This window comes from Coregonus clupeaformis, chromosome 25, assembly GCF_020615455.1.
Source record: "Coregonus clupeaformis isolate EN_2021a chromosome 25, ASM2061545v1, whole genome shotgun sequence".
In the NCBI taxonomy this organism is placed as follows: Eukaryota; Metazoa; Chordata; class Actinopteri; order Salmoniformes; family Salmonidae; genus Coregonus; species Coregonus clupeaformis.
The window spans coordinates 26044191-26065089 of NC_059216.1; positions in this window are offsets into that span (position 1 = coordinate 26044191).

A 20899-nucleotide genomic window follows, 5' to 3' on the forward strand; every position below is an offset into this window, starting at 1 on the left:
TTTCCAAGTCCTGCCACCCTCATTCCTATGCCAGGTCTCCCTACAGCCCTACAAACTGCTGAGGCCCTGTTTACACACGTCTTCCGGCACTACGGGGTACCTGAGGATATTGTGTCGGATTGGGGTCCCCAGTTCACCTCAAGGGTCTGGAGGGCGTTCATGGAACGTCTGGGGGTCTTGATTAGCCTTACCTCAGGTTTTCACCCTGAGAGTAATGGGCAGGTGGAGAGAGTTAACCAGGATGTGGGTAGGTTTCTGCGGTCCTATTGCCAGGATCGGCAGGGGGAGTGGTCGGGTTATATCCCTTGGGCAGAGATGGCCCAAAACTCACTCCGCCACTCCTCTACTAACCTTACGCCTTTCCAGTGTGTGTTAGGTTATCAGCCGGTCCTGGCACCTTGGCATCAGAGCCAGATCGAGGCTCCTGCGGTGGATGAGTGGTTTCGGCGCTCGGAAGAGACCTGGAACGCTGCTCATGTACACCTGCAGCGGGCAATCAGGCGACAAAAAGCGAGCGCCGATCGCCACCGCAGTGAGGCCCCGGTTTATGCACCGGGGGACCGGGTCTGGCTCTCGACCCGAAACCTGCCCCTTCGCCTGCCCTGCCGGAAGCTGGGTCGGCGGTTTGTGGGGCCATTTAACGTCCTGAGGAGATTGAACAAGGTTTGTTATAGGTTACAGCTTCCTATTAATTACCGTATTAACCCCTCGTTCCATGTGTCTCTCCTCAGGCCAGTAGTAGCTGTTCCACTCCAGGAGTCTGAGGTACGGGAGGTTCCTCCACCCCCACTGGAAATCGAGGGGGCACCGGCGTTCTCGGTGCGTTCCATCTTGGATTCGAGGCGTCGGGTGGGGGGCCTGCAGTATCTCGTGGAGTGGGAGTGGTACGTTCCGTAGGAACGGTGCTGGGTCACTAGGAGGGACATCCTCGATCCCTCCATGTTGAGGGATTTCCACCAGAGTCATCCGACTCGCCCTGCTCCGCGTCCTCCTGGCCGTCCCCGAGGCTGGGGTCGGTGCACGGCTGGAGCCGCGCTTCAAGGGGGGGAGGTACTGTCAAAGATTCAGCCGAGACTGCCACTCCTCCTTGCTCAGGCAGGCTTCGGCGTTCGTCGTCACCGGAGTACTAGCTGCTACCGATCCATGTATCTATGTTCGACTTGTTTTGTCTTAATTGGTCACACCTGTTTCCCATCATGTAGTTATGTCTTCCCTATTTAACCCTCTGTCTCACACTGTGTGTTGTGCGTGTTTGTTCATGTTTTGGTTGTCGTTAGTGTGAGGGTTTGTTCCCTCCCTGCGTGGAGGCTGTTGTTCATTCGTTTACCTACGAGTAAAGTACGCCTTTTGATTAGCTCTGTGTCCTGCGCCTGACTTCGCCTATCGCATTAAACTGATACATTGACAGGTATCTGTACTTTACTTTACTATTTCTATTTCTGACAACTTTTACTACACTACATTCCTAAAGAAAATAATGTACTTTTTACTCCATACATTTTCCCTGACACCAAAAAAGTACTTGTTACATTTTGAATGCTTAGCAGGATAGGAAAATGGTCCAACTCACTCACTTATCAAGAGATCATCCCTGGTCATCCCTACTGCATCTGATGTGGCGGACTCGCTAAACACACATGCTTTGTAAATTATGTCCGAGTGTTGGAGTGTGCCCCTGGCTATCCGTAAATTAAAAAAACAAGAAAATGGTGCCATCTGATTTGAAATTATTTATACTTGTACTTTTAATACTTAAGTATATTTTAGCAATTACATTGACTTTTAATACTTAAGTATATTTAAAACCAAATACTTTAAGACTTTTACCCAAGTAGTATTTTACTGGGTGACTTTCACTTTTACTTGAGTCATTTTCTATTAAGGTATCTTTGCTTTTACTCAAGTATGACAATTGAGTACTTTTTCCACCACTGTGCTTTCCCACTGAGACTCACTCACCTGTCTGTCCCTTGTGTGAACTGTAGAACACAAAGCAGTTGCATGTGTCTGCAGAACAAAGACAATGGTACCTTGCAATAGCCTGAAAAGCTGTAAGTATGTATCTCCCTTCATTGAGCGTTACAGCGGAAGTTGAAAAGGGCATTGCAGACATCAGCTTTGAATGGGGAGAGGCTACAGTGTTACAATGACTGCACAAGTTTCATTGTGCTGAGTGAAATACATTATGGCCTTGCTGTTAAGATATGTGACAGCTACAGTGGGGGAAAAAAAGTATTTAGTCAGCCACCAATTGTGCAAGTTCTCCCACTTAAAAAGATGAGAGAGGCCTGTAATTTTCATCGTAGGTACACGTCAACTATGACAGACAAATTGAGAAAAAATCCAGAAAATCACATTGTAGAATTTTTAATGAATTTATTTGCAAATTATGGTGGAAAATAAGTATTTGGTCACCTACAAACAAGCAAGATTTCTGGCTCTCACAGACCTGTAACTTCTTCTTTAAGAAGCTCCTATGTCCTCCACTCATTACCTGTATTAATGGTACCTGTTTGAACTTGTTATCAGTATAAAAGACACCTGTCCACAACCTCAAACAGTCACACTCCAAACTCCACTATGGCCAAGACCAAAGAGCTGTCAAAGGACACAAGAAACAAAATTGTAGACCTGCACCAGGCTGGGAAGACTGAATCTGCAATAGGTAAGCAGCTTGGTTTGAAGAAATCAACTGTGGGAGCAATTATTAGGAAATGGAAGACATACAAGACCACTGATAATCTCCCTCAATCTGGGGCTCCTCGCAAGATCTCACCCCGTGGGGTCAAAATGATCACAAGAACGGTGAGCAAAAATCCCAAAACCACACGGGGGGACCTAGTGAATGACCTGCAGAGAGCTGGGACCAAAGTAACAAAGCCTACCATCAGTAACACACTACGCCGCCAGGGACTCAAATCCTGCAGTGCCAGACGTGTCCCCCTGCTTAAGTCAGTACATGTCCAGGCCCGTCTGAAGTTTGCTAGAGTGCATTTGGATGATCCAGAAGAGGATTGGGAGAATGTCATATGGTCAGATGAAACCAAAATAGAACTTTTTGGTAAAAACTCAACTCGTCGTGTTTGGAGGACAAAGAATGCTGAGTTGCATCCAAAGAACACCATACCTACTGTGAAGCATGGGGGTGGAAACATCGTGCTTTGGGGCTGTTTTTCTGCAAAGGGACCAGGACGACTGATCCGTGTAAAGGAAAGAATGAATGGGGCCATGTATCGTGAGATTTTGAGTGAAAACCTCCTTCCATCAGCAAGGGCATTGAAGATGAAACGTGGCTGGGTCTTTCAGCATGACAATGATCCCAAACACACCGCCCGGGCAACGAAGGAGTGGCTTCGTAAGAAGCATTTCAAGGTCCTGGAGTGGCCTAGCCAGTCTCCAGATTTCAACCCCATAGAAAATCTTTGGAGGGAGTTGAAAGTCCGTGTTGCCCAGCGACAGCCCCAAAACATCACTGCTCTAGAGGAGATCTGCATGGAGGAATGGGCCAAAATACCAGCAACAGTGTGTGAAAACCTTGTGAAGACTTACAGAAAACGTTTGACCTGTGTCATTGCCAACAAAGGGTATATAACAAAGTATTGAGAAACTTTTGTTATTGACCAAATACTTATTTTCCACCATAATTTGCAAATAAATTCATAAAAAATCCTACAATGTGATTTTCTGGATTTATTAATTTTGTCTGTCATAGTTGACGTGTACCTATGATGAAAATTACAGGCCTCTCTCATCTTTTTAAGTGGGAGAACTTGCACAATTGGTGGCTGACTAAATACTTTTTTCCCCCACTGTATATTGAATATCCTAGGTTTTCACCTTGAGATGCTAGAAAACAAATGACATTTTCAGAAACAGTAAACAACGTCATTAAGGGCAAAATACTTCTACAGTTGAAGTTGGAAGTTTACATACACTTAGGTTGGAGTCATTAAAACTCGTTTTTCAACCACTCCACAAATTTCTTGTTAACAAACGATAGTTTTGGCAATTCGGTTAGGACATCTGCTTTGTGCATGACACAAGTAATTTTTCAAACAACTGTTTACAGACAGATTATTTCACTGTATCACAATTCCAGTGGGTCAGAAGTTTACATACACTAAGTTGACTGTGCCTTTAAACAGCTTGGAAAATTCCAGAAAATGATGTCATGGCTTTAGAAGCTTCTGATAGGCTAATTGACATAATTTGAGTCAATTGGAGGTGTACCTGTTGATGTATTTCAAGGCCTACCTTCAAAATCAGTGCCTCTTTGCTTGACATCATGGGAAAATCAAAACAAATCAGCCAAGACCTCAGCAAAAAAAATGGTAGACCTCCACAGGTCTGGGAGCAATTTCCAAATGCCTGAAGGTACCACGTTCATCTGTACAAACAATAGTATGCAAGTATAAACACCATGGGACCACGCAGCCGTCATACCGCTCAGGAAGGAGACGCATTCTGTCTCCTAGAGATGAACGTACTTTGGTGCGAAAAGTGCAAATCAATCCCAGAACAACAGCAAAGGACCTTGTGAAGATGCTGGAGGAAACAGGTACAAAAGTATCTATATCCACAGTAAAACGAGTCCTATATCGACATAACCTGAAAGGCCGCTCAGCAAGGAAGAAGCCACTGCTCCAAAACCGCCATAAAAAAGCCAAACTACGGTTTGCAACTGCACATGGGGACAAAGATCATACTTTTTGGAGCAATATCCTCTGGTCTGATGAAACAAAAATAGAACTGTTTGGCCATAATGACCATCGTTATGTTTGGAGGAAAAAGGGGGTGCTTGCAAGCCGAAGAACACCATCCCAACCGTGAAGGGTGGCAGGTAGCTTAGTGGGTAAGAGCGTTGTGCCAGTAACCGAAAGGTCGCTGGTTCTAATCCCCGGCCGACTAGGTGAAAAATCTGTCGATGTGCCCTTAAGCAAGGCACTTAACCCTAATTGCTCCTGTAAGTCGCTCTGGATAAGAGTGTCTGCTAAATGACTAAAATGTAAAAAAATGTAAATGTGAAGCACAGGGGTGGCAGCATCATGTTGTGGGGGTGCTTTGCTGCAGGAGGGACTGGTGCACTTCACAAAATTGATGGCATCATGAGGAAGGAAAATTATGTGGATATATTGAAGCAACATCTCAAGACATCAGTCAGGAAGTTAAAGCTTGGTCGCAAATGGGTCTTCCAAATGGACGATGACCCCAAGCATACTTCCAAAATTGTGGCAAAATGGCATAAGGACAACAAGTCAAGGTATTGGAGGGGCCATCACAAAGCCATGACCTCAAACCTATAGAACATTTGTGGGCATAACTGATAAAGCATGTGCGAGCAAGGAGGCCTTCAAATCTGACTCAGTTACACCAGCTCTGTCAGGAGGGATGGGCCAAAAAGTTCACCCAACTTATTGTGGGAAGCTTGTAGAAGGCTACCCGAAACGTTTGACCCAAGTTAAACAATTTAAAGGCAGTGCTACCAAATACTAATTGAGTGTATGTAAACTTCTGACCCACTGGGAATGTGATGAAAGAAATAAAAGCTGAAATAAATCATTCTCTCTACTATTATTCTGACATTTCACATTTTTAAAATAAAGTGGTGATCCTAACTGACCTAAGACAGGGAATTTTTACTAGGATTAAATGTCAGGAATTGTGAAAAACAGAGGTTAAATGTATTTGGCTAAGGTGTATGTAAACTTCCGACTTTAACTGTAAATACATTGGTAGGAGTACTAATGAGTTGTATTTTCATTCCGTTTCTTTTAGTACTTGTGTTAAGACACAACTTCGGCCTTCTGATGCATCATTCAGAGAACATAGATGTACTGTAGATGATCATCTCAGCAACGCAGACTCATCTACTGTATATTGAAATGACAGGACCTTATTCACTACAAACTCTAACACACCGGCTGCTTTACTGACGTCAAACTCAAACCCTTTGTTCAATTCCTGCGGAATCACATATGAAAATTGAAAAATACATCAGAGATAAGAAATCTTTGTGGTTGTCTTAGTAAGAAAATCAAAATAGGGGAATATGACATACCTGAAAGTGAACGGCAAAAGCATGGTTCTAAAAGGCAGACTATCTGGGACCTCAGAACTTTCACATTGCGATTAAGGCACTTTGGCATCTAGTTCAGATGGAGTTCAAAGTTAAGTGGGCTTTAAGTGTGGTTGTCTCTAGCTCTGGAAGAAGAGACTGTCATGGCTGCCATTAATCCTCATTAGGGAAGAACATGACAGGACCATATGGGCGTCCCTAAGCTGGAGAGGAGCCTTCCTTCCAGAGACCCATCCCAGCCGGCTGCTCTCTGTCGCTTGCTCCTGTCACTAATTGAGATGCCAAGGCAAAGAAAAGGATGATTTGAAATTCCAAGGATTTTCCCCATGAAAGATGGATGGGTTATGATCACAGCAGTGGCGAACCGTGACTATAGGACCTAAGCCTTCAGAGAGACCAAAAATCTGTGTATCAAACTCAGAAATCAAGAAAATAACAGAAAACATAGCATCACTTAATGCGCCGACATTATACCTTCTGTAGTCGGACCATTCTAGTTCTAGTGAAGGAAGAGCAATGCTTTTTGATGACATTATGAATGAATCAAACAGGCCTTAGCTGGCCTCCGGGCTGCCGAGAACCACAGAGACAGAACCAGCATGGACACAACATGTGACACACAACATAAATAATGCGACCAGAAAAACAAAAAAAACACACTGTTTAACTTATAGTAGCCTAACACCACTAGCGACAACAGTGTCACATCAAAGGTGACAGGCTCGTGGTTCTGAAAGGACAGTGTCCGTAATACCTGTGCACTCCATGGCATTGAAGGAGAGCCACATAGACACAGCTGATAGACAGGCGACAGCAGTCACACACAGCATCAAATAATGTTAAAGAGTAAGCATCCCATTCACTCCAGTATTCACTCCAGTAGGCCCCAAGAAATCATAACAATACAAAAGCACAACCATTTCATTTCCAAAATGAAATTAACAAACCAGCTATGACTTCCCATTGCAAATGTATTTTATCACGTTCGTTACACTAACCGGGGGTCTAAAGTTTAAATGCAACAATGTTTCACAGTCATTATTATCAAAGAGATACAGCTAACAGCAAGCGAGCTGCAACAAAAAACAGCCACTCACCAAATGATGATCATTTGTAAACAAAGTTTGAAAGTTAATCTAACAAATTAGCAACAACATTCACCTTGAAGTTGATAACAGCGGCTGCAGCCGCCGTCGCTATTGTCAAACTACTGCAACACAAGCTAGCTAACATTGTCACATATGTACAGTGGGGAGAACAAGTATTTGATACACTGCCAATTTTGCAGGTTTTCCTACTTACAAAGCATGTAGAGGTCTGTAATTTTTATCATAGGTACACTTTAACGGTGAGAGACGGAATCTAAAACAAAAATCCAGAAAATCACATTGTATGATTTTTAAGTAATTAATTTGCATTTTTATTGCATGACATAAGTATTTGATCACCTACCAACCATTAAGAATTCCGGCTCGCACAGACCTGTTCGTTTTTCTTTAAGAAGCCCTCCTGTTCTCCACTCATTACCTGTATTAACTGCACCTGTTTGAACTCGTTACCTGTATAAAAGACACCTGCCACACACTCAATCAAACAGACTCCAACCTCTCCACAATGGCCAAGACCAGAGAGCTGTGTAAGGACATCAGGGATAAAATTGTAGACCTGCACAAGGCTGGGATGGGCTACAGGACAATAGGCAAGCAGCTTGGTGAGAAGGCAACAACTGTTGGCGCAGTTATTAGAAAATGGAAGAAGTTCAAGATGATGGTCAATCACCCTCAGTCTGGGGCTCCATGCAAGATCTCACCTCGTGGGGCATCAGTGATCATGAGGAAGGTGAGGGATCAGCCCAGAACTACACGGCAGGACCTGGTCAATGACCTGAAGAGAGCTGGGACCACAGTCTCAAAGAAAACCATTAGTAACACACTAAATCCTGCAGCGCACGCAAGGTCCCCCTGCTCAAGCCAGCGCATGTCCAGGCCCGTCTGAAGTTTGCCAATTACCATCTGGATGATCCAGAGGAGGGATGGGAGAAGGTCATGTGGTCTGATGAGACAAAAATAGAGCTTTTTGGTCTAAACTCCACTCGCCGTGTTTGGAGGAAGAAGAAGGATGAGTACAACCCCAAGAACACCATCCCAACCGTGAAGCATGGAGGTGGAAACATCATTCTTTGGGGATGCTTCTTCCTTCTGCAAAGGGGACAGGACAACTGCACCGTATTGAGGGGAGGATGGATGGGCCATGTATCGCGAGATCTTGGCCAACAACCTCCTTCCCTCAGTAAGAGCATTGAAGATGGGTCGTGGCTGGGTCTTCCAGCATGACAACGACCCGAAACACACAGCCAGGGCAACTAAGGAGTGGCTCCGTAAGAAGCATCTCAAGCTCCTGGAGTGGCCTAGCCAGTCTCCAGACCTGAACCCAATAGAAAATCTTTGGAGGGAGCTGAATGTCCGTATTGCCCAGCGACAGCCCCGAAACCTGAAGGATCTGGAGAAGGTCTGTATGGAGGAGTGGGCCAAAATCCCTGCTGCAGTGTGTGCAAACCTGGTCAAGACCTACAAGAAACATATGATCTCTGTAATTGCAAACAAAGGTTTCTGAACCAAATATTAAGTTCTGCTTTTCTGATGTATCAAATACTTATGTCATGCAATAAAATGCAAATTAATTACTTAAAAATCATACAATGTGATTTTCTGGATTTTTTAGATTCCGTCTCTCACAGTTGAAGTGTACCTATGATAAAAATTACAGACCTCTACATGCTTTGTAAGTAGAAAAACCTGCAAAATCGGCAGTGTATCAAATACTTGTTCTCCCCACTGTATATATGTGTGAATGTATGTATGTACAGTATGTGTATATGTATGTATGTTTATATATATGTGTGTATGTATGTATGTTTATATATATGTGTGTATGTATGTATGTGTATGTGTATATATATATATATATATATATATATATATATATATATACAGTACCAGTCAAAAGTTTGGACACATCTACTAATAGTGAAGACATCAAAACTATGAAATAACACATATGGAATCATGTAGTAACCAAAAGAATGTTAAACAAATGAAAATATATTTTATATTTTATATTCTTCAAAATAGCCACCCTTTGCCTTGATGACAGCTTTGCACGCTCTTGGCATTATCTCAACCAGCTTCACCTGGAATGCTTTTCCAACAGTCTTGAAAGAGTTCCCACATATGCTGAGCACTTGTTGGCTGCTTTTCCTTCACTCTGCTGTCCAACTCATCTCAAACCATCTCAATTGGGTTGAGGTCAGGTGATTGTGGAGGCCAGGTCATCTGATGCAGCACTCCAACACTCTCCTTCTTGGTCAAATAGCCCTTACACAGCCTGGATGTGTATTTGAGTCATTGTCATGTAGAATGCTGTGGTAGCCATGCTGGTTAAGTGTGCCTTGAATTTGAAATAAATCACAGACAATGTCACCAGAAAAGCACCCCCACACCATCACACCTCCTCCTCCATGCTTCACAGTGGGAACCACACATGCGGAGATAATCCGTTCACCTACTCTGCGCAACACAAAGACACGGTGGTTGGAACATAGAATCTGAAATTGGAACTCATCAGACCAAAGGACAGATTTCCATCAGTCTAATGTCCATTGCTCGTGTTTCTTGGCCCAAACAAGTCTCTTCCTCTTATTGATGTCCTTTAGTTGTGGTTTCTTTGCATCAATTCGACCATGAAGGCCTGATTCACGCGGTCTCCTCTGAACAGTTGATGTTGAGATGTGTCTGTTACTTGAACTCTGTGAAGCATTTATTTGGGCTGCAATTTCTGAGGCTGGTAACTCTAATTAATCTATCCTCTGCAGCAGAGGTAACTCTGGGTCTTCCTTTCCTGTGGCGGTCATCATGCGAGCCAGTTTCATCATAGCGCTTAATGGTTTTTGCGACTGCACTTGAAGAAACGTTCAAAGTTCTTGAAATGTTCCGCATTGACTGACCTTCATGTCTTAAAGTAATGATGGACTGTCGTTTCTCTTTGCTTATTTGAGCTGTTCTTGCCATAATATGGCTATCTTCTGTATACCACCCCTACCTTGTCACAACACAACTGATTGGCTCAAAAGCATTAAGAAGGAAATCAATTCCACAAATTAACTTTTAACAAGGCACACCTGTTAATTAAAATGCATTCCGTGTGACTACCTCATGAAGCTGGTTGAGAGAATGCCAAGAGTGTGCAAAGCTATCATCAAAGTAAAGGGTGGTTACTTTGAAGAATCTCAAATATAAAATATATTTTGATTTGTTTAACACTTTTTTGGTAACTACATGATCCATATGTGCTATTTCATAGTTTTGATGTCTTCACTATTATTCTACAATGTAAAAAAACAGTAAAAATAAAGAAAAACTTTGAATGAGTAGGTGTGTCCAAACTTTTGAGTGGAACTGTATATATATATATATATGTCACGCCCTGGCTCTGGGACTCTGTTATGTTGAGCCAGGGTGTGTTGTTTCTATGTGTTTTGTGTGCTAGGGTTATATTCTAGTTCATTTGTTTCTATGTTGGCCGGTGTGGTTCTCAATCAGAGGCAACGTGTATCAGCTGTTGCTTGTTGTTTCTGATTGGGAACCATACTTAGGCAGCCTGTTTTCCACAGTGTGTTGTGGGATCTTGTTCCGTATGGTTTGTATTGTAACCAAGGACTTCACGTTTCGTATCGTTTGTTGTTTTGTTCGTGTGGTGAATCCAAAATAAAGGATGTTCACTTATCACGCTGCGCATTGGTCCACTTCCTCCGACGATCGTAACAGAAGATCCCAGCATAACTGGACCAAGCAGCGTGTCCAGGAGCCAAGGCCAGAGAGGGCTCTAAAGGATATCAACCTCGACTGGGTAAAGCTGCGGGAGGAGGAGAGAGTCTGGACTTGGGAGCAGAGGAGCGAGAGTCTGGCGAGAGCCATGGAGGCCTGGCCCACGGGGAGGAGAGACGCCCAGAACATTTTTAGGGGGGGCTCACGCCGTGGACGACGGGGCAGCAGGAGGCCGGGATAGAGTGGTTCAGCGGGTTGGCAAAGGAGGCCGCCAGGTTACGGGAGTCACTGGTCACCAGGGGGAAGGAGAATGTAGAGGCACGGCGAGAGGTACTGGGGTGTGTTGCCAGTCCGGTACGGCCCGTTCCTGATCCCCGCGTAGGGCCAGTGGTGTGTGTCCCCAGTACGGTCCGGCTTGTTCCTGTCCCTCGCACCGAGTCTGTGGTGCGCGTCGCCAGCCCGGTCCGGCATGTTCCTGTCTCGCACCAAGCCTGTGGTGCGCGTCGCCAGCCCGGTCCGGCATGTTCCTGCCCCTCGCACCAAGCCTGTGGTGCGCGTCGTCAGCCTGGTCCGGCCTGTTCCTGCTCCCCGCACCAAGCCAGTGGTGCGCGTCGTCAGCCCGGTCCGGCCTGTTCCTGCTCCCCGCACCAAGCCAGTGGTGCGCTTCGTCAGCCCGGTCCGGCCTGTTCCTGCTCCCCGCACCAAGCCAGTGGTGCGCTCGTCAGCCCGGTTCAGCATGTTCCTGTCTCGCACCAAGCCTGTGGTGCGCGTCGCCAGCCCGGTCCGGCCTGTTCCTGCTCCCTGCACCAAGCCAGTGGTGCGCCCGTCAACCGGTTCGGCCCGTCCCTGCTCCCCGCACCAAGCCAATGGTGCGCGTCGTCAGCCGGTCCGGCCTGTTCCTGCTCCCGCACCAAGCCAGTGGTGTGCTTCGTCCAGCCCGGTTCGGCCCGTCCCTGCTCCCCGCACCAAGCCAATGGTGCGCGTCGTCAGCCCGGTCCGGCCTGTTCCTGCTCCCCGCACCAAGCCAGTGGTGCGCTTCGTCAGCCCGGTTCGGCATGTTCCTGTCTCGCACCAAGCCTGTGGTGCGCGTCGCCAGCCCGGTCCGGCCTGTTCCTGCTCCCCGCACCAAGCCAGTGGTGCGCTTCGTCAGCCCGGTTCGGCCCGTCCCTGCTCTCCGCACCAAGCCAATGGTGCGCGTCGTCAGCCCGGTCCGGCCTGTTCCTGCTCCCGCACCAAGCCAGTGGTGCGCCTTCGTCAGCCGGTTCGGCCCGTCCCTGCTCCCGCACCAAGCCAGTGGTGCGCTCGTCAGCCCGGTCCGGCCTGTTCCTGCTCTCCGCACCAAGCCAGTGGTGCGCTTCGTCAGCCCGGTTCGGCCCGTCCCTGCTTCCCGCACCAAGCCAATGGTGCGCGTCGTCAGCCCGGTCCGGCCTGTTCTTGCTCCCCGCACCAAGCCAGTGGTGCGCTTTGTCAGCCTGGTTCGGCCCGTCCCTGCTCCCCGCACCAAGACAATGGTGCGCGTCGTCAGCCCGGTCCGGCCCGTCCCTGCTCCCCGCACCAAGCCTGTGGTGCGCGTCGTCAGTCCGGCACAGTCCGTGCCTGTTCCACCGGTGCCTGGTCCGGCACCGGTCAGCTGCTCCACTCCGGAGCTAGAGCAATCCGCTCCACCAGTGTTCAGTCCAGCTCCGGCCAGCAGGGCCAGACCGGATCAGGGGCGCTTTGGGGGGTTTGTTGGAGGGTGGGGGTCAAGCCCGGAGCCGGAACCGCCTCCGAGGAGGAATGCCCACCCGGCCCTCCCCTGTTGGGTTTATGTATGGCGCGGTCGCAGTCCACGCCTTTGGGGGGTACTGTCACGCCCTGGCTCTGGGACTCTGTTATGTTGAGCCAGGGTGTGTTGTTTCTATGTGTTTTGTGTGCTAGGGTTATATTCTAGTTCATTTGTTTCTATGTTGGCCGGTGTGGTTCTCAATCAGAGGCAACGTGTATCAGCTGTTGCTTGTTGTCTCTGATTGGGAACCATACTTAGGCAGCCTGTTTTCCACAGTGTGTTGTGGGATCTTGTTCCGTATGGTTTGTATTGTAACCAAGGACTTCACGTTTCGTATCGTTTGTTGTTTTGTTCGTGTGGTGAATCCAAAATAAAGGATGTTCACTTATCACGCTGCGCATTGGTCCACTTCCTCCGACGATCGTAACAGAAGATCCCAGCATAACTGGACCAAGCAGCGTGTCCAGGAGCCAAGGCCAGAGAGGGCTCTAAAGGATATCAACCTCGACTGGGTCAAGCCGCGGGAGGAGGAGAGAGGCTGGACTTGGGAGCAGAGGAGCGAGAGTCTGGCGAGAGCCATGGAGGCCTGGCCCACGGGGAGGAGAGACGCCCAGAACATTTTTAGGGGGGGCTCACGCCGTGGACGACGGGGCAGCAGGAGGCCGGGATAGAGTGGTTCAGCGGGTTGGCAAAGGAGGCCGCCAGGTTACGGGAGTCACTGGTCACCAGGGGGAAGGAGAATGTAGAGGCACGGCGAGAGGTACTGGGGTGTGTTGCCAGTCCGGTACGGCCCGTTCCTGATCCCCGCGTAGGGCCAGTGGTGTGTGTCCCCAGTACGGTCCGGCTTGTTCCTGTCCCTCGCACCAAGGCTGTGGTGCGCATCGCCAGCCCGGTCCGGCATGTTCCTGTCTCGCACCAAGCCTGTGGTGCGCGTCGCCAGCCCGGTCCGGCATGTTACTGCCCCTCGCACCAAGCCTGTGGTGCGCGTCATCAGCCCGGTTCAGCCCGTCCCTGCTCCCCGCACAAAGCCAATGGTGCGCGTCGTCAGCCCGGTCCGGCCTGTTCCTGCTCCCCGCACCAAACCAGTGGTGCGCTTCGTCAGCCCGGTTCGGCATGTTCCTGTCTCGCACCAAGCCTGTGGTGCGCGTCGCCAGCCCGGTCCGGCCTGTTCCTGCTCCCCGCACCAAGCCAGTGGTGCGCTTCGTCAGCCCGGTTCGGCCCGTCCCTGCTCCCGCACCAAGCCAATGGTGCGCGTCGTCAGCCCGGTCCGGCCTGTTCCTGCTCCCCGCACCAAGCCAGTGGTGCGCCCAGTCAACCGGTTCGGCCCGTCACAGCTCCCCGCACCAAGCCAGTGGTGCGCATCGTCAGCCCGGTCCGGCCTGTTCCTGCTCTCCGCACCAAGCTAGTGGTGCGCTTCGTCAGCCCGGTTCGGCCCGTCCCTGCTTCCCGCACCAAGCCAATGGTGCGCGTCGTCAGCCCGGTCCGGCCTGTTCTTGCTCCCCGCACCAAGCCAGTGGTGCGCTTCGTCAGCCCGGTTCGGCCCGTCCCTGCTCCCCGCACCAAGACAATGGTGCGCGTCGTCAGCCCGGTCCGGCCCCCAGGGTGTGTTGTTTCTATGTGTTTTGTGTGCTAGGGTTATATTCTAGTTCATTTGTTTCTATGTTGGCCGGTGTGGTTCTCAATCAGAGGCAACGTGTATCAGCTGTTGCTTGTTGTCTCTGATTGGGTACCATACTTAGGCAGCCTGTTTTCCACAGTGTGTTGTGGGATCTTGTTCCGTATGGTTTGTATTGTAACCAAGGACTTCACGTTTCGTATTGTTTGTTGTTTTGTTCGTGTGGTGAATCCAAAATAAAGGATGTTCACTTATCACGCTGCGCATTGGTCCACTTCCTCCGACGATCGTGACAATATATATACAGTATATATATATATATATATATATACAGTTGAAATCGGAAGTTTACATACACCTTAGCCAAATACATTTCAACTCAGGTTTTCACAATTCCTGACATTTAATCCTAGTAAAAATTCCCTGTCAGTTAGGATCACCACTTTAATATATAAATGTGAAATGTCAGAATATTAGTAGAGAGAGTGATTTATTTCAGCTTTTATTTATTTCATCACATTCCCAGTGGGTCAGAAGTTTACATACAATAAATTAGTATTTGGTAGCATTGCCTTTAAATTGTTTAACTTGGGTCAAACGTTTCGGGTAGCCTTCCACAAGCTTCCCACAATAAATTGGGTGAATTTTGGCCCCTTCCTCCTGAAAGAGCTGGTGTAACTGAGTCAGGTTTGTAGGCCTCCTTGCTCGCACACGCTTTTTCAGTTCTGCCCACACATTTTCTATATGATTGAGGTCAGGGCTTTGTGATGGCCACTCCAATACCTTGACTTTGTTACTAATATAATAATAAGCATTTTTGCAGACGCTTTTATCCAAAGCGATTTACAGTCATGTGTGCATACATTTTTACGTATGGGTGGTCCCGGGGATCGAACCCACTACCCTGGCGTTACAAGCGCCATGCTCTACCAATTGAGCTACAGAGGACCTTAAGTTGTTGTCCTTAAGCAATTTTGCCACAACTTTGGAAATATGCTAGGGGTCATTGTCCATTTGGAAGACCCATTTGCAACCAAGCTTTAACGTCGTGACTGATGTCTTGAGATGTTGCTTCAATATATCCACATAATTTTCCTTCCTCATGATGCCATCTATTTTGTGAAGTGCACCAGTCCCTCCTGCAGCAAAGCAACCCCACAACATGATGCTGCCACCCCCGTGCTTCACGGTAGGAATGGTGTTCTTCGGCTTGCAAGCGTTCCCCTTTTTCCTCCAAATTTAACAATGGTCATTATGGCCAAACAGTTCTATTTTGTTTCATCAGACCAGAGTACATTTCTCCAAAAAGTATGTTCTTTGTCCCCATGTGCAGTTGCAAACCGTAGTCTGGCTTTTTTTATGGCGGTTTTGGAGCAGTGGCTTCTTCCTTGCTGAGCAGCCTTTCAGGTTATGTCGATATAGGATTTGTTTTACTGTGGATATAGATACTTTTTTTACCTGTTTCCTCCAGCATCTTCACAAGGTCCTTTGCTGTTGTTCTGGGATTGATTTGCACTTTTCGCACCAAAGTACGTTCATCTCTAGGAGACAGAACGCGTCTCCTCCTTGAGCGGTATGACGGCTGCGTGGTCCCATGGTGTTCACACTTGCATACTATTGTTTGTACATATGAACGTGGTACCTTCAGGCATTTGGAAATTGCTCCCAAGAATGAACCAGACTTGTGGAGGTATACAATTTGTTTTTTGAGGTCTTGGCTGATTTCTTTTGATTTTCCCATGATGTCAAGCAAAGAGGCACTGAATGTGAAGGTAGGCCTTGAAATACATCCACAGGTACACCTCCAATTGACTCAAAGGATGTCAATTAGCCTATCAGAAGCTTCTAAAGCCATGACATCATTTTCTGGAATTTTCCAAGCTGTTTAAAGGCACAGTCAACTTAGTGTATGTAAACTTGTGACCCACTGGAATTGTGATACAGTGAATTATAAGTGAAATAATCTGTCTGTAAACAATTGTTGGAATAATTACTTGTGTCACGCACAAAGTAGATGTCCTAACCGACATGTCAAAACTATAGTTTGTTAACAAGAAATTTGTGGAGTGGTTGAAAAACTAGTTTTAATGACTCCAACCTAAGTGTATGTAAACTTCCGACTTCAACTGTATATATGGGGGATTGGAAATGATGCAGACAATTACATTGATGGAAGCTACAATCTATCTGCAATATTAAAGCTGATCTACCCCCTATATAAAAAATTTAAAAAATAGAAAAACATTGTCACGCTACTACAACACATGCTAGCTAACGTTACTAGTGTTAGCGTGGGAAAACTACTGCTTCCACCACTGATTATTTTCTCTTCTGTTCTCAGTAGTGAAGTCTCTAGGCCTTAGAGAAGGCCTAGACATGTAACTTTCTTTTTTTACGCTCCCACCCATTGCAAGTCAAAATGTGATTGGTTCATTCCACTGTAACTCCAAAATGATTTGGAAAGGCACACAGCTGTCTATATATGGTCCCACAGATGACAGTGCATGTCAGAGCAAAAACCAATCCATGAGGTCGAAGGAATTGTCCGTAGAGCTCCGAGACAGGGTTGTGTCGAGGCACAGATCTGGGGAAGGGTACCAAAAACTTTCTGCAGCATTGAAGGTCCACAAGAACACAGTGGCCTCCATCATTCTCAAACGGAAGAAGTTTGGAACCCCCAAGACTCTTCCTAGAGCTAGCCGCCCGGCCAAACTGAGCAATCGAGGGAGAAGGGCCTTAGTCAGGGAGGTGACCAAGAACCCGATGGTTACTCTGACAGAGCTCCAGAGTTCCTCTGGGGAGATGGGAGAACCTTCCAGAAGGACAACCATCTCTGCAGCACTCCACCAATAAGGCCTTTATGGTAGAATGGCCAGACGGAAGCCACTCCTCAGTAAAAGCCACATGACAGCCAGCTTGGAGTTTGCCAAAAGGCACCTAAAGGGCTCTCAGACCATGAGAAACAAGATTCTCTGGTCTGATCAAACCAAGATTGAACTCTTTGGCCTGAATGCCGTGCGTCACGTCTGGAGCAAACCTGGCACCATCCCTACGGTGAAGCATGGTGGTGGCAGCATCATGCTGTGGGGATGTTTTTCAGCGGCAGGGTCTGGGAGAATAGTCAGGATCGAGGGAAAGATGAACAGAGCAAAGTACAGAGAGATCCTTGATGAAAACCTGTTCCAGAGAGCTCAGGACCTCAGACTGGGGCGAAGGTTCACCTTCCAACAGGACAACGACCCTAAGCACATAGCCAAGACAACGCAGGAGTGGCTTCGGGATAAGTCTCTGAATGTCCTTGAGTGGCCCAGCCAGAGCCTGGACTTGAACATCTCTGGAGAGATCTGAAAATAGCTGTGCAGCGACGCTCCCCATCCAACCTGACAGAGCTTGAGAGGATCTGCAGAGACGAATGGGAGAAACTCCCCAAATACAGGTGTGCTGTAATCGCTGCCAAAGTTGCTTCAACAAAGTAGTGAATAAAGGGTCTGAATACTTATGTAAATGTGATATTTCAATTATTTATTTTTAAAAACCTGTTTTTGCTTTGGCATTATGGGGTATTGTGTGTAATCCATTTTGTAAATGTAATCCATTTTAGAATAAGGCTGTAACGTAACAAAATGTAGAAAATGTAAAGGGGTCTGAATTCTTTCCAAATGCACTGTATCTGTATCTATATCTTAAAAGACAACAGTGAAGTCATCCTATTTCCAAGCGCAAAACAAAAGCTTGCAGCTGAATCAGAATTTCTAAACTTTACATGGATATATATATATGGATAGCAGCTCCTTTCAAATAATCGATGATATAAATACTAATGCACACATTTAAGTTATCAATACCATAAATAGGATTTCAAAATGCGTCAAATATACACGTTTGTGGCAGAATGCAGGCTTAATTCAATCAATTACTCAATCAGCCCAATACTCTATAGATCTAGTGTCAGGAGTACTGTACTGTGTATGACTTCTAATGTACTTCCAATGCATTTAACCTCTTCTGTGCTGAGATTTAAATTAATCTAGAGAGATATTCTGTCTGGGGTTGTGGGACTTGCTCACTGGTAACTTATGAGTAAATTGTGTGTTCGAAAGTTATGGGCAATACCTAAAGTCTGTACAGTTATGTCCGTACACATGGAGGTCTCCTTTAGGAACTATTTATTCTGTTACTAATGATACTTCAATCCTGCAATCCTTATCAGAATGTTCTAGGTATGTATCGTTAGGCATTTTGTGGGTGCTGTAAAATTAAAAAATCTTTCGACTGGAAATATTGATGAAGATGTTTCGTGACACTTTAATGTGGTCTTTGCCTGAATACACATGAAGAGAAGTAGAGACAGGTTTATTTTGACCCACTACAGTCTCCTTTTCCCTGGAGTGAATCTTTTGAGGTGTCCAAGCTCTAGTTCTCCTCCTACGTTCTGGCAAAACATCAAGACATCAAGCCCAACTCTAAGCAGAAATGGAAATACTCCCCCCTTATTAAAGAAAGTAAAACACTAAAGGGGAAATCTGTTAAGGATACTAATAATGCCCAGAAGCCACTCTGAGTGAACAGTGTTTTACATCAGCATATACTGTATCTATGCAACATCTAACATCTTAATAGACTCTGGAGTGAAGATGTTTTCCATTTTATTTGTTAATTCAGGTATACAGTAGATCTAAAACAGGATATTGTCTCTGATGATGTCTTAAAGTTGGAGGATGAGGATAAACATCAGGTAGTGTGTCTCTCTAAAGGCCAACCTGATATCCTCCCAGACTACCACTTACTTCAAAAGCCTGTCAGGCTGAGCACATGAAACAGTGTTTGCCGAGAACCCCTCGCTGGCCGACTGGAACATTCAGAACAGCATTAATTTTTATCCTGGAAACATTCAAGGGAAGAGAGGACAGTGCCCATCTGAAAGTCCACGGGTCAGCACATATACACTTAAAATGTTTTAATCTCATGGAAATGCATTCAAATGTATTCACCTCACTGCAGGTTGCTACTGTAAGCAGCATACACTGTATAATGATGGACTTCTGTGGTGTAAACAATACTTCATCTCCAACATCATCAATCAGATGAGACTTGGGATAAAAGGAATTGGGCAATGAAACTTTGATGGTCATGCACTTCAAGCGGTAGCCAACTTTCAAAGGTGTTGAGGAAGTTGTCTCCATTGCCTGTGGTATAGTTACAAGCTCAAACATATATAATGGAAATTGTTCCCTTACTGTACACAACAACCACAACAAGAACAATAACAACATCCCCACCTTCAATGGATGGCAAGGGAAGTAATGCCTCATTACATTCATGAATCTCCATCTCAGTACCATCTAAAAATGTACAGTATACATTCAAAAACCACATTAGAAAAAATGGATGTAAATAACATAGTTTGCATGATGAAAAGGGTTCTGGTCCGTTTGTTTGTTTGGATGCATGGATGGCAGCATCAACAAGTCATATTGCCTGAGAGTAAGAAGGACGAATGTAATGTTTTTTTTTTTTTTACAGTGTTACATGTCGGCATGACAGCATCTGATGAAGTGGATTTCTGATGCAGTCCCTTTCAATTATGTTGTTGGGTAACCGGATGGTATTGTTTTGTGTGATTTTCCTCAATACTTGACTCCACCTTCGCCTTGAAATTATGTTTTTTCCATGATTGTGTTGTGGATGATGCTTCATTATAGTCAACAACAGCAAAGTGTTGCCTTGACTCTGAATTTAAATTCAACAGATTAATGTAATGTAGTTCAAACAGTTTATGATTACGGAAACATACGTGCTAGCACCAACCATTAAGGGCAGTACAGTATTATGATGATTATTAAGATACAAACTACACCATCGAAGATCTTTTCGTACTTAACATGGAGATCCAGCACTGGGTAAATTGAGAAAAAGTTCATAAATAAACCTAATAAAACCAGAAAAAGTGGGTATTTGATTTTGGTCAGACTCTGGTTATAGGGTAGTTGTTTGAAGGGGGCTTGAAAAGATAATTGTAGAATTGATTCAGCTAGAGATGAAGTGGAACACATGCCTTTTCCCATATTTGGTCTATTGAGTAATAACAATGCACAGTTCACCATCTGCCTCTACACACTCTACTTAGTTACAGGCTGCTACCCTCAGGTCTGTTGATCTCTTTCCCCTGTATGTTCATTGGATTTACCTATTAACTTTTTATCATTGAACAAAGGCAGGTATTGTTTCCATATGAAAAGCATGGTGAATCAACCATTGAAATGCACACAGAGAAGGGGTACAAACATGTTGGTACATCTGTCTTGGATGCAAACGGATGCAAACCCCATCTGCCAAGTCCCTGACAAATGATCCATGTGGTGGAAGATATTAACATATTGAGCATAGGAAACATCTAGCAGTGGGATTACAGCAACAATATCCTAGATGGTTCAGGAGATCCGGGAGTATTAAAAATGAAATAAGCCTTTTCAGAGTCTGTGAATAGACTATTCTGGTCCACTCATGGCTGATGATTTAGGTGGTTCAACAATGGTACTGAACTTCACATTCTCTATTCTTCTCTCTCTCTCTCTCTCTCTCTCTCTCTCTCTCTCTCTCTCTCTCTCTCTCTCTCTCTC